General features: G+C 38.0%; 1 non-coding gene across 1 annotated transcript; it reads right to left on the bottom strand.

Moving 5' to 3' along the window:
- Positions 1-11,127: 11,127 nt before the first annotated feature.
- LOC147937702 (small nucleolar RNA R71) lies at positions 11,128-11,234 on the bottom strand. The gene has a single exon (XR_015567669.1). It is a non-coding gene; the product is annotated as a small nucleolar RNA R71 (small nucleolar RNA).
- Positions 11,235-13,004: the final 1,770 nt, after the last annotated feature.

Genomic DNA, 13,004 nt, shown 5'->3' with positions numbered 1-13,004 from the left:
TTCAATTATGCTAAACAGATTAATTTGAATTAAAATAAAAGCAATGCAAAATATTAATATTAAAGACTATTGTAAATTCAGGAGATCAAAAAGCTAGGCCTAGGGAATTTCTCAGGAAATTATGAAATATTAAATCAATCAATAAATTAGGATTCAAACAATTAAGAACAAATCTAGAACTCTAAACACTTTTGTAAATTAAATCAGTTCTCACTGCAAATAATATCTAAATTTAAAACCAGAAAATCCAAATCTCTTTGTAAAATTCTAGGTAATAAATCAGCAATAAAAACAGGTTTAGATTGCTCACAAAATTATTAAATCAAATCTCTTTGCAAAAAATAATTTTGCTCATCAAAAGGTTTTATCAGGAAAATCAATTATATTCTCATATCAATTTATTTTCCTAAAGTATTAATTATAGATGGCCAATCAAGGATTAATATGAAGAACAACCTAAGATGAAGATCTAGCAAGATAAAGAATCCTAAATAATCAGATCTAATAATTCATAAAATCCCTGTGAAAAACCCTAAACCTAACAAGCAAACTACTCAGACATAATCAATGAAGAACAAAACATGATTCTGAATAATAAGCAATTGAAATTAAAAGAGTAAGGAAGGAGTTTAAGAATTCTTCTCTCAAAGCAGTTCAGATCTCTCTCCCAAAAGCTCTCAAAATCTCACAGGGTTGCAGAAAAAATAAAACTCTCTAGAATAAAACTTAAGGGTTTGGAAAACCTAAAAACACTATTTATATGTCCTAAAACACGTCAGGGACTTGTTTTGCAATTATGGAAAACTTCGGGCAATTTTGTAAAACTTCCAAATTTGAAGACTTGTCTCGATTTGCAATGGGTGTCGACCGATGCTCTTCTAGTGTCGATCGATGCCCTTCGTATAATCAGACTTCAAATTGATTCTTCGAGATTTATGCTCCAAAACAATCCAAATTGCTCCATTTCGCTCCTTTCATGCTAAAAACCTATAAAGACTCAAAAACAATCTAGAAACAAATGAAAAGACACTAAAAGACTCCTTATATCATGGTTAAAAACCACAAAAACCATGATATATCACCTAGAATACTCAAAAACCCTTTTCAATCCACCTATGTCGTTGATACACTAGAGCAGCTAACGCCGCTTCACAAAATAAATTTATCAGCAAACACTACAAAAAAAATTAGTCACAATACGAGGATTATTCTACATCACAATCTAAATCGATGTAAATTTTTTGAAAACAAGGAATTTACCGTCGATTTACAAACCAACTGAAATTTCACTAGAAACGTGATATGTATATATTGTGTCTCTCTTTAGCATGTATTTATCATGCATTCAGCTATGATAATTCATTGTTTTGCATCATTTTCTAGTCTCTTTTATACTTTGCATGTTTAGGTAGTTCTTGCATCATCTATGCATCGCATTATGCATTTTGGAGTATTTCAGGTGTTTAGGGGATGTCCAGACTGTTGGAATCGAATGGAGGCTGAGACGTGAATTTGACCCTGCGAACTTGGCCACCATCTTCACTTGTCTCCCGAGTCACGACCTCTTCTTGACCGGCAGAGCAAGTTATTCAACTCGACCGCCAGCTCTAACAGGCTCCCACTCGATCGGATTCGTCTCCACGCCACTTTAGTGTTTGCATACTCATCCTCTCGAAAAACTCTAAATTTCAAACTTGATAATTGATTTTGTCATTTGCTCACTAACCTATTAACTCTTAGCTTTGAGTTAAACATGTCTCAGAGAATCAGAAAGAGCAATGAGTTTTTAGATGAGATGAGAGAGGCGTATGGTTGTAGGGCTGGAGAATGCTCATCACCTAAGTCTATGGCAGAGCGTTTCTTGGAAATAAAGAACATGGTAGGAGAAGTTGTTGAGGGTTCAAGGCAGTTACAGAATCAGGAAGCAGGGTCGAGCAGACCAGTCAAATTGTTAGCCAAGAGTAAGAGTCATGGGAAGAGACCGATACAAGTTTCTGAATCATGAGATGAGGGAAGTGACTACGAGATAGAGGAACCTCGCTTGCGTTCAGAACAAGCGCCCATGAAATCAGTGAGAAAAAAGTGGCTGAGGCAAGATTGACTCCCAAGGAGTACTATGAGCTATTTCACCAACTTGAGTTCATGGATACGAGATACCCCCATGCTGAGACAATGAAGACACTTGGAATAGCTGAGGATGTGCAGTATCTGTTTACGCGGTTCCACATGGAGAGGATCATGAACACTCCCAAGTAGGATACAGGGAGGAAACCATCCAATTCCTCTCTACTCTGAGTATCCACTTGTATGGATGAGTCGGGCATAATGTTTGGCAGAGGTTTGGGTTACATCACATTCCGCATTCACGGCCAATTTTACACGCTCACCATCAGGACCATCGAGGAAGTACTCGGATTTCCCAGCGGAATTGGGACTGTGCTAAAAATCGATAGGAATGAAGTGGTGGCACTCTGGGCAACGAGTGGAAGCACACCCACGTTCATCTCGTCAAAAAAAAAGGCAATGCACCTGAGAAGCCCAGTGTTGCGATACTTCCAGAAGGCAGTTGCAAATAAGTTTTACGCAAAGAAGATCAAGGGCTATATCACGAATGGTGAGCTTGACATGATTGACATCACGGTTAAGGGATTCTTATTCACTGTAATGGATGGAACCGAGCTGCAAGGTGACATGACCAACACTTCCACCTCGTTCTACCGTCTAAACTACATGATGACCTACAAGACTTGGGTCTCGCGGACAGTAACCGAATACCAGGAGTGATGTGCATGGGTGGCGTGGTTATCGGGACATGCACGAGGTTGAACAGCAGATTGAGCATCAAGGTGACTATCAGCGTACAAAGGTTTTTCTTTTGTTTTGGACCATGGTGAGTCTAGAGTCGACGACCTGCATTGCGACGAGCAGCAGAACGTTTATCATAACACGCAAGCGACTAAGCAGCAAGTTGACCAAGCAGCTGAGGTCACTCCTGCGGATCTGGAACAACAAGATGAGGGACAATGTCAGTTTCACACTCCTCCTTGGGTGAGCACCGATTCCTTCTTCTACTATTTAGGTACTCCTACATTTCTTTTGTATATACCATTACATTCATGCATTGTTTTTGTTGTGATTCTCAAATTCTTCTGCAAACTTTTCTTACACTAGAGACTGTGTAATTTAAGTTTGGGAGAGGGTTTGAGATGATGAATATGATGTTGTTTTTTGTGATTCTTCTTTCAAATTTTTGCATCATAACATGTTTGAGTCTGCATTCATCTATTTACATAGAAAAGCCACAAAATTTTGAAAACATTTTGAAAATTTCTACAAAAACAGAGTGATCATGTAGTTTGCAATTGCATATTAGGATTGAGTCTAGTATTGTTCATATAAAGATGTTGCATTTATCATAGGGGTTAATGATGATTGTAACCTTTTTAGCATGTTGAATTCAATAGGATAGGATCAAGGCCCTTGTTATTAGTTCTTTGATGCATGTTGACTGAGCTTGAAATGTAAAACTGAACCAGTTTTGAATTCTCGAAATTGCATTCTAGTCTTGATTGAAGCATGTTTTGATTTGACATCATTCCCTATCTACTTGAACCTAATCCTGACTTTCAATTATCTTGTTATGCATTGAAGTCGAACTCATGGATACCATATACATACTTGGAGTATCTTTCTCCTTTTTACCACCCTTGTTAATCCAAGTACCTGATTCCCATCTTTGGAACAGTTTCCCGCACCCTTAACCAATCGTTCTTTCAAGCCAATTATATCATATAGTGTGAGGTCTTTTCTGAGTTGAGCTTGTTAGAAAGTGTTAGGTTCTAGCCGACAAGAGTAAGATCCTGTGTATTTCTAGTTCGCGTTTTCCGGACTAGTAGGACTAGGTGAAAACTCGATTTTGGGTATTCGGATTGGATTTGTGCTGAAAGTGAAGAATAAAAGAGAAAGTAAAAGGATAAAGAGTCTTTAGGAGGGGAAATTTGTTTTCAAGGTTTACAAGTCTAGTAAAGGATTTGGGATGAGCAAAGTAAAAAAAAAAAAAAAAAGAGTCATTGGTTATGGGCATAGAATGAAAAAGTTAGACAAAGAAGAGAAAGAAAAACGCTTAGGATGTCTAGAGTTCGAAGAAGAATAAAAAGAGAACCATAGTGATAAAGAAGAATTCCCAATCCGCTAGAATGATAAGAAGTAACCTCCTCCTGAGACTAAGTGCAAAGAATAAGAGAATGGGTTTGAGAAGAGAAACCGATGAAGGGCAGAGATAGGACCAACTTCTGGGCTAGAACTTTAGGGCTGAGTTTCATTGGGGACCTTTGGGTAGACGGGGTACTGCTCTTGTATGTATCAGTTGGTTTCAACCTTTAGCCTTCTCTTAAGCTCGACTCCTTTTCATGAGAGAACCTTGTTCTGCATTGATAAAACCACTTAAGAAGGAGACCATCTTTGTCTCTAACCTTTTACCATAGCTAAATGAGTTTGATGACATTGCATGGCTTGATTCACGGTTCTCTGTTAATGAATGTTAAAGGGAATGATTGATAGGATTGCATGTGTAGATTAAAGATTGGAATAGTTTCATGTTGTGATGAACTTGTCTAAAGTTTTTAAATAAAGTTCCTTCACCATGCATCATAGAATTAAAAACAAGGACCTTGATTCTGACTATTATATTCAGCATGGTTTAGGTTCTGAGACTCCATCTTCAAACCTCTCTATACTCTGTTCTTGATTGTTTGCTTGAGGACAAGCAAAGAATAAGTTTGGGAGAGTTGATATGTCTATATTTTGTCTCTCCTTAGCATGTATTTATCATGCATTCAGCTAGGATAACTCATTATTTTGCATCATTTTCTAGTCTCTTTTATACTTTGCATGTTAAGGTAGTTCTTGCATCATATCTGCATCGCATTGTGTATTTTGGAGTATTTCAGGTGTTTAGGGGATGTCTAGACTGTTGGAACCGAATGGAAGCTGAGACGTGCATCCGACTCAAGTGCACAACAAAGAATGCATCGTCGGACTCAACCAAGCTCAACTCAACCATGCGACTCGACCGGCGCTCCCGGGAGAGACGACGTTCCACTCGACCGGCGCTCCCGGGAGTGACAACATTCCACTCGACCGGTGCTCCCGGGTTAGACACCATGGGACTCGACCAAGCACGCCTGGAAGAGACGACATTCCACTCGACCGACCACGCCAGGCATCCGACTCGAGCAACCCGTCTCGCACGTTCTAGAAGATTCCTGAACCGCCTCTCTGTCTTGTTGTTTTATGTTTTAGGGTGTTCTATATTTTTCTATAAATACTCTCTTAAGTCATCACCCAAAAGAGATTGTTATTACCCTAGGGTTTATGAGTAGTCACCAAAACATTTTCTAAGTTTGTAATCAAGATTTCTCTTAATCTATTTAGCTTTTGCATTTGATTTCTTCTACAAAGTTGTTTATCTCATTTTTGTCTATCTGATCATGCTTGATTTAATGTTTTCTGGGTTTGTGTTCTTGGTGATGATGATTTCTGGGTTTGATTAGTGTTACTGTTCTTAAGGATGAGATCGATTAGGTGGAGAATCTTAGTATATAGGGTGTTTAAGCTTAGATTCGTATGTTTCTCTTATGGACTAGAATTCAAAATGCTAGTTTCTCTCTGATCAATTGGAACTAGGTCTTACACATTTCCACACCCAAAAGGTGTTTGATGAAATGTCTGACCAACTAGTGCTAGATACTTACATTCCTACCCTAAGAGATTAGTTGTCTAGGGTGTTTGTTGACGTGAATGAACTTGTTTGTCATGCCAGCTTGATCATGTTTCTCTAGCAAGAGTCAGGTTTGGAAGTGGTTGAGTCTGAGTAACTTCTGTCAAGAGATTGGATTAATTTGTGATGTTCATTGTCTAGGGATAGTTTGTTTGTGGCATGTTAAACATTTTGTAGACTAAGACCTCTATCTTTCTGATTGCTATCGCATTCATGAGACTATTTTATGTTCTTGCTGTTTAGTTCATGCTTAGACTTGTTTTTGCTTTTACTTATTCATGTTCACTTCTTGTCATGCATGTTCGTTTCTAGTTCTCTAATTTATTTCCATTTTGCATTTTGATCATTCTAGGATTATTAGACATAAACTATTGAATTAGTTTGACTTGTGATTTCTTGAATGCATCTTGACTAACTAGCATCATCCTATTTGGATTGATATCTATTGTACTGCAATGGCATGACAGTACTCTAGGATAATTTGTAGTAAAATCCTAGTATCAAGACGTATTTCATTTTTTATGTTTTCTCTTTTGATGATTTCTTTTTCATTAATTTATTTATTTACAATCTTTTTCTTTATAAAAGGAAAGTCAATTAAGAAAAAAGGATATACGTTATACCTATAAAAGATGAGTGTTTAAGTTTTGTGTCACACATAAAAACATTCGCTAAACTTACTTAAACAGACTCAAATAATTCACATTAAAAGTAAATTGTTTGTTAAACTGATTCTAAACTAATTAACGTCATACATTATTCCGACGGTTTTTAAAAATGATGTGATTTCATTTATGTTGGTTTAGTATCAATGTTCAAGGTCAATAACAACCAATGTTAACCGCCAAATTTGTTGTAGTGAAATTTTAGATGAATTTCAAGATCAATCATGATCCAAAACAAAATTGCAAAATAGACCTTCATTATTTTTTTTTATTACATCTTTATTTATTTTTCAAACCTACCAATTTGATCCTTTGTTTCGTAACTAAAATTTCTTGAATATTGTTGATAGAATTGAACGGTTGACGAGGCATCATAAAATAAATTGATCATCAAACACTACAAAAACACATTAGAATACGTCGATTAATCTATGTCACAATCTAAACTGACGTAAGTTTTTTTTTTAAATATAGAACTTGCCGTTGATTTTCAAACCGACTTAAATTTCGTTAGAGACATATTTCACTTTTTATGTTTCTCCTTTGATGATTTCATTTTCATTTATTTATTATTTTCAATTGTTTTCATATTAATAGGATAGTTAATTTTTTAAAAAGGGATATATGTAAGTTATACTCCCTCCGGTTTTGTTTACTTGATGTTTTAGAGTTTTTCGCGTGGATAGTATATTGACAACTTTAACCTCACAAATAATACAAATTTACCATATTATTTTTTCATACATAATTATTTTTTCTTTTTACAATCTAAATCTAAAAACAATGAGTATGGAAAACAAGATGGATAAGTAACTAAATACCTTCGACTTCGTCGGCCTGATTACGACGGTGAAGGAATCGATCAGAATGGCTGATGTGTACTCAACCAGCGGCAGACTCGATCGGAGCGGCTGCTGTGTACTCCACCGACGGCGGACCCAATCGGAACGGCTGCTGTGTACTCCACCGACGGCGGACCCGATCAGAGCGGCTGCTGCGTTCTCCACCAATGGCGGACCCAATTGGAGCGGCTGCTGTGTACTCCACCGACGGCGGACTCCAATCCTCTGTTGATCTTAGTCCTTCGTTTTATTCAACCACTTACAGTTCTTTTTCTTCTCCATCTTCCTCTGTTTCTTATTCTACTACAAACTTCCTCTTCTTTTCAATCTATGGAGTAACAAGCCAATTGCAAGATGGCTAAGAATTCTTCTCCTTCTAATGATAAACCACACAATCCTAAAAGCGATGCTTCAAACTGACGCAGCTCTATCTAAGTCACTAGGTTTGTAAAATTAGTTAATTAGTTTTCTCATATTTAATTTGGGTTTTTCTTGAATGGCATTTGTCTCACAAATAACCTTTTTCTCTGTTCTTATGATCATGGTTTTGTGACCCAGTGTGGAGCTTTGGATGAAGAGGACATTCTCTCGGAAGCATTCACTACCATGTTCTGATCCACCGGATGCCTGAGATCCGACACAGTCAAGCTGATGACTGAAAACAAGCGCTTAGTGGGAGGCAACCCACTGATAGGTTTTTCTTTTTCATTTTTCTTTTGATTTTTGTTTATTTTAATTTTATTCGCCAATCTCTTACTTGATAGCAGTAGGGACAGTGTTGTTTAAGTCTGGGGGAGGCATTTACTAACTACGTTTTTGTTTTTGAGAGTCCGAAAAAAAAGAAAAAAAAAATGATTTTATTGAGTCAAAATTTTGTTGGGAACTATGATTTTTGAATTTTAGTGTACTGCCTTGGTTGATTAATGCTGCAGATTGAATCCACAAATCCGACTAATGAAAAATCCAATGGCTGACCAGTGAACCAGAGACATCCAAATTTCCAACAGAATCCATAAAAGCTTGAGGTAATTTCTGTACTTTTCTTTTTACCTCATCAAGGAGATTGATGTTCATAGAGCTTGACTCCTTGTTTATACCTGACAAGTAAAGCTTCAGAAAAAAATTGGTACTCCTCTCTCTCTGAGAGCTTTGTTTAAAAAAAAAAGAGAATAAAAGATGAGATGATTTTGATCAGTTTAAAGAGGTAGGTAAATTACCTGTGACCTCATTATTCTACTCTTGAGTCAAATGATCATACAAAGCTTGGAAGCGAGGGGTAGGTAAATTACCGATGACCCCATTATTCGCCTACAACTTTGAGAAAAAAGAAAGAAAAAAAAAACAAAGCAAAGCTCTAAGGAAGAATAAATAGAATAAGTCTGGGGGAGAAAAAAGTACCACATGTGGTAAAAGATATGTCTTGCTTGTTATGGTATTGTACGGGAAATGAGTCTAGAAGGTTCTTGATATTGATCAAATTGATGAGACCCACCAATGAAAGCTTAATGGAGGAAGTAGTGGAATTTGGTTTGAATTTGGGATGCTATGAAAGTCAACGGAGAAGTACATGGTGGTTCGATTTGGATTTATCAGATAAGCATGTGGATTAAGGTTTGGATGATCATGGCATTATTTTAAAAAGAAAATGAGTTCCTGCGTTTTCAAACCTCTTTCACAGGGCTAAGTTTATGTTTTGCTTGAGGGCAAGCAAAGGCTAAGTCTGGGGAAGTTGATATATCATGGTTTTTAGGTGTTTTTAGCCATGATATAAGTCTTATTTGTAGAGTCTTTTTGGTATTTTTAGAGTCTTTTGAGTCTTTATAGGATTTAGCATGGATGGGAGCTTAATGGAGCTAAATAGGAGGATTTGGAGCATAATCAAGCATTGAGGCTGAGCTACGAAGTTGGGAGACGAATTCAGATGTTGCATCGATCGACACAGAATATGCATCGATCGATGCTAGGCCAAAGTCAAAATCGGAAGTTTTCCTCACAAGTTTTGAAGATTTACAAAGCTGCCCCAAAGTTTTCCCTATTTGCATCATTAGTCCCTGGCCGTGTTTAGGAATATAAATAGGATTTTTATGGTCATTGTTTAGACCTAACCTTTATTTTTCCCTGCAACTTTTGAGAGCAAAACCCTGTGAGAGATTTTTAGAGAGCTTTTGGAGAGAAGAATCAAGACTCCTTCAGAGAAGATTCAGAACTCCTTTATTTTCTCCCTTTAATCTCTTAATTATATCTATTTTATTCATGATTTGTGTTCATACAATTATGTCTGAGTAGATCTACTTGTTAGGTTTAGGGTTTCTCATTAGGGATTTCATGGATTGTTAGATCTGTTAATTTAGGATTCATTATCTTTCTTGTTCTTCACCATAGGTTGTTCTTAATGCTAGATCTTTGATTAGTCATCTGGATTTAGATCTTAGGATTATTGATTGATATAAGAATATAATTGATTTTCCTGACAAAAACCTTTGGTGAGCAAAATTACTTCTTGCAAAGAGATTTGATTTAGTAATTTTGTGAACTTATCTAAACTTGATTTTATTGCTGGTTTTCAACTTGAATTTTGCAAAGAGATTTGGATTTTCTGATTTTAAAACTTAGATAATATTTGCAGTGAGAACTGATTTATTTTACAATTGTGTTTAGAGTTCAAGAACGGTGCTTAATTGTTGAATCCTGCTAGTTTAATTAATTGATCTGATTTTCCATGATTTCCTGAGAATTTCCCTAGGCCTAGCGTTTAATCCTTCTGAATTTTACAACTCTTTATTTCTGTTTCATCTTGCAATTTAATTACAATATTTTGGTTTAGCATAATTAAAAGATTATTAAATCTATTGTGTGAATCTGGAGTCTTTGTGGATTCGATCCCTAAGTACTACAATTGATCTCATAATTTGAGAGAGTAGCTCAGGGTTAAATTTGAGCATATCAAATTTTGGCGCTGTTGCCGGGGACTCTTTTGATTCACCATTAGATTAAAATCTTTGGTTTTTGTCTAAATTTTTCTTTTTCTGTTTTACTCACACGCTTTTGTTTCTTTTCTCTTGTGTGTTTCAGGTACATGCCTAAGCCTAGGACCAGGGAAAATCCTACTGGTCCGGTTGTTAAGCTTACAAACCAAGAGTTAGGACAACTAGAGCGTGATAACACAAAAGCAGCCAAATCAGCGAAGATGGCCAATATAATCATATTGAGACCTGATGAGGCTGGGGTTTTGAAGGATCAAGAGGGTAATGTCCGCAACGAACGTGGCCAAAAACTTGATGCTGAAGGCCAGGTTATTCAAGAAGAACTCGTTGTGGCCGATGGGAATGCACATGGCGTCGAGCGACGCAACGACGGCATCGATCGACACAACCAAGAAGGTGTCGACCAAAGCAACATTGGCGTCGATCGATGCAATGCCAGAGCCGTGGAAGGTCACAATCCGGCTAGACGGGACGACAATGGAGAGCTTGTCAAGACTCTTGCGGACTTCAACAGGCCAGACTTGTTATATGAGAACCGCTCCGCAATTGTCCCTCCTCCATTCCCAAGGAATGATTTTAAGCTAAAGCCAGCCTACTTTGCTCTTGTTGGACAAAGGCCATTCCAGAACCTTCCACATGAGAAGCCTCTAGACCACATTGAGCACTTTGAGGACATAGTCACAAGCATCAAGGCTAATGGAGTCACAGAGGACTATCTCTACTGCAAGCTTTTCCCCTACTCTCTTTCTGGGGAAGCTTCTCATTGGCTAAGGCAGCTGAAACCAGGATCTCTGACAACCTGGCATGACATCAAGGTGGCGTTTTTGAACTACTTCTATGATGATGCGATGTCTGATGAGCTAAGGATCAAGCTTTCCACCTTTAGACAAGGTCCTACTGAATCTTACAAAGCTGCTTGGGTAAGATTTAAGGCATACCAGAGGGACTGTCCACATCATGGCTTCTCAGAGGTGCAATTGATTAGTATCTTCTTCAGCGGGATTGATTGGAGGTATCAGATGGCTTTGGATGCAGCTAGTGATGGGAACTTCAAGACAAGATATCCAGATGACGCTGAAAAGTTGATAGAAAGGCTAGCATCCAGCAACAGTACTAAGAATGCAGACCTAGAGGGGAAAAGAGCACATGAAGGCCATGGTTCAAATCAGTTTGCTGCAGTGAATGCTAAGTTGGATACAGTGCATAATCTTCTTGTGGGAAAGAAGTCTGTCCATTTTGCTGAAGATGTTGAGACTTTTGAGCCAAAGCCAGAGATTACAGAAGATGTCAACTATGTGTATGGAGCTGGGTATCAAAATCAGAGATTTGGTCAGAAGAATTCCTTCACAGGAAACCCAAACAACAACTGCACTAGGAACTATGGTTCTTCTTCTTACCAACCCTTCCCTCCACCCAATTCAGAGAGCAAGATGGAATCAATGATTGGACAGATTTTGGAAGGTCAACAGAAGTTAACAGTAGACTTTAATGGGAAGATTGATTCTGTTTACACTGAGCTGACTGGAAAATTTGAAACTCTAAACACTCATGTCAAGAAGCTAGAGAATCAAGTGATTCAGACTGCTGGGTCTGTTAAAAGATAAGAGGAACTTCTTTCTAGAAGAACTGAGAACCCCAACCATGCTTGTAATGCGTATTTGGTGAAGGAAGTAGACGATGATACGGTAGTGGATGTTGCATCGACCGATGCAGCTGCAAAGCATCGATCGACGCAACCCTCAGTGGTCGTAGAAGAGTTGACTTTGCGAGACAGTATCGACCGATGCAATTCAAGTATCAACCGATGCAATGTCCAGGCCGAGAAGGAAGTTACGAAAGCTCCAATTCCAGTTGCTGAGAGAGTGTACAAGCCTAAGGTTCCTTTTCCTAAGCCTATGAGGTCTAAGCAGGAGATTGAAGAAGCTAGATGCAAAGCTATGATGGATAAGGTGATGATCGTAATGCCATTAATTGATGCTGTCAAGTTTTCTCCTGGTATTAAGCGGTATGTCAACAGAATGGTCACCAATGGTTTGAGTCCTGAGGAAGGAGCACTGCTTACAAAGGATGTCAGCTCAATTCTGTTGAAGCAGCCTCCACAGAGGAAGAAGGATAAGAAGCAGGAGGTGGTTGTCTCTAAGGAAGTAAGTGCAGTAGTTCAGAGTAGGATTGTAGAGAAGTTACCAGATCCTGGAAGTTTTGTACTTGATTGCTCTATATCTGCAGAAAGATTTCCTCACTCACTTTGTGATCTTGGCTCTAGTATTAACCTGATGCCACATTCTGCTGCTGTGAAACTTGGGATAACAGATTTCAAGCCAACTAAGATCTCTCTTATCTTAGCTGATCGGTCCCGCAGAATTCCTGAAGGTGTTTTAGAGGATATTCCAATCAAGATTGGAGATTGCATGATTCCCACTGACTTTGTGGTGCTAGAGTATGACAGAGAGCCTAGTGATCCTCTCATCTTAGGACGCTCTTTCTTTGCTACAGCTGGTGCAATCATAGATGTGAAGAAGGGACACATAGCTCTGAATGTAGATGATTTGGTTATGAACTTTGAGATGGACAAGCTGAGAAAGGCTCCCACCATTGATGGTCAGACATTTTCTGTGGAGATTGCTTCTGATGATGATCTGATCATAGAGCTTCATGAAGACATTACTGCTGGGTATGTCAAAGAGTTGGAGACTGTTGAGAAAGTGAGTAAGCAAGCTGCTAAGCTTGAAGATTG

This window comes from Camelina sativa, chromosome 9, assembly GCF_030686135.1.
Source record: "Camelina sativa cultivar CO46 ecotype springtype chromosome 9, ASM3068613v1".
Lineage (NCBI taxonomy): Eukaryota > Viridiplantae > Streptophyta > Magnoliopsida > Brassicales > Brassicaceae > Camelina > Camelina sativa.
This window is presented reverse-complemented; position numbering and strand designations above follow the sequence as displayed.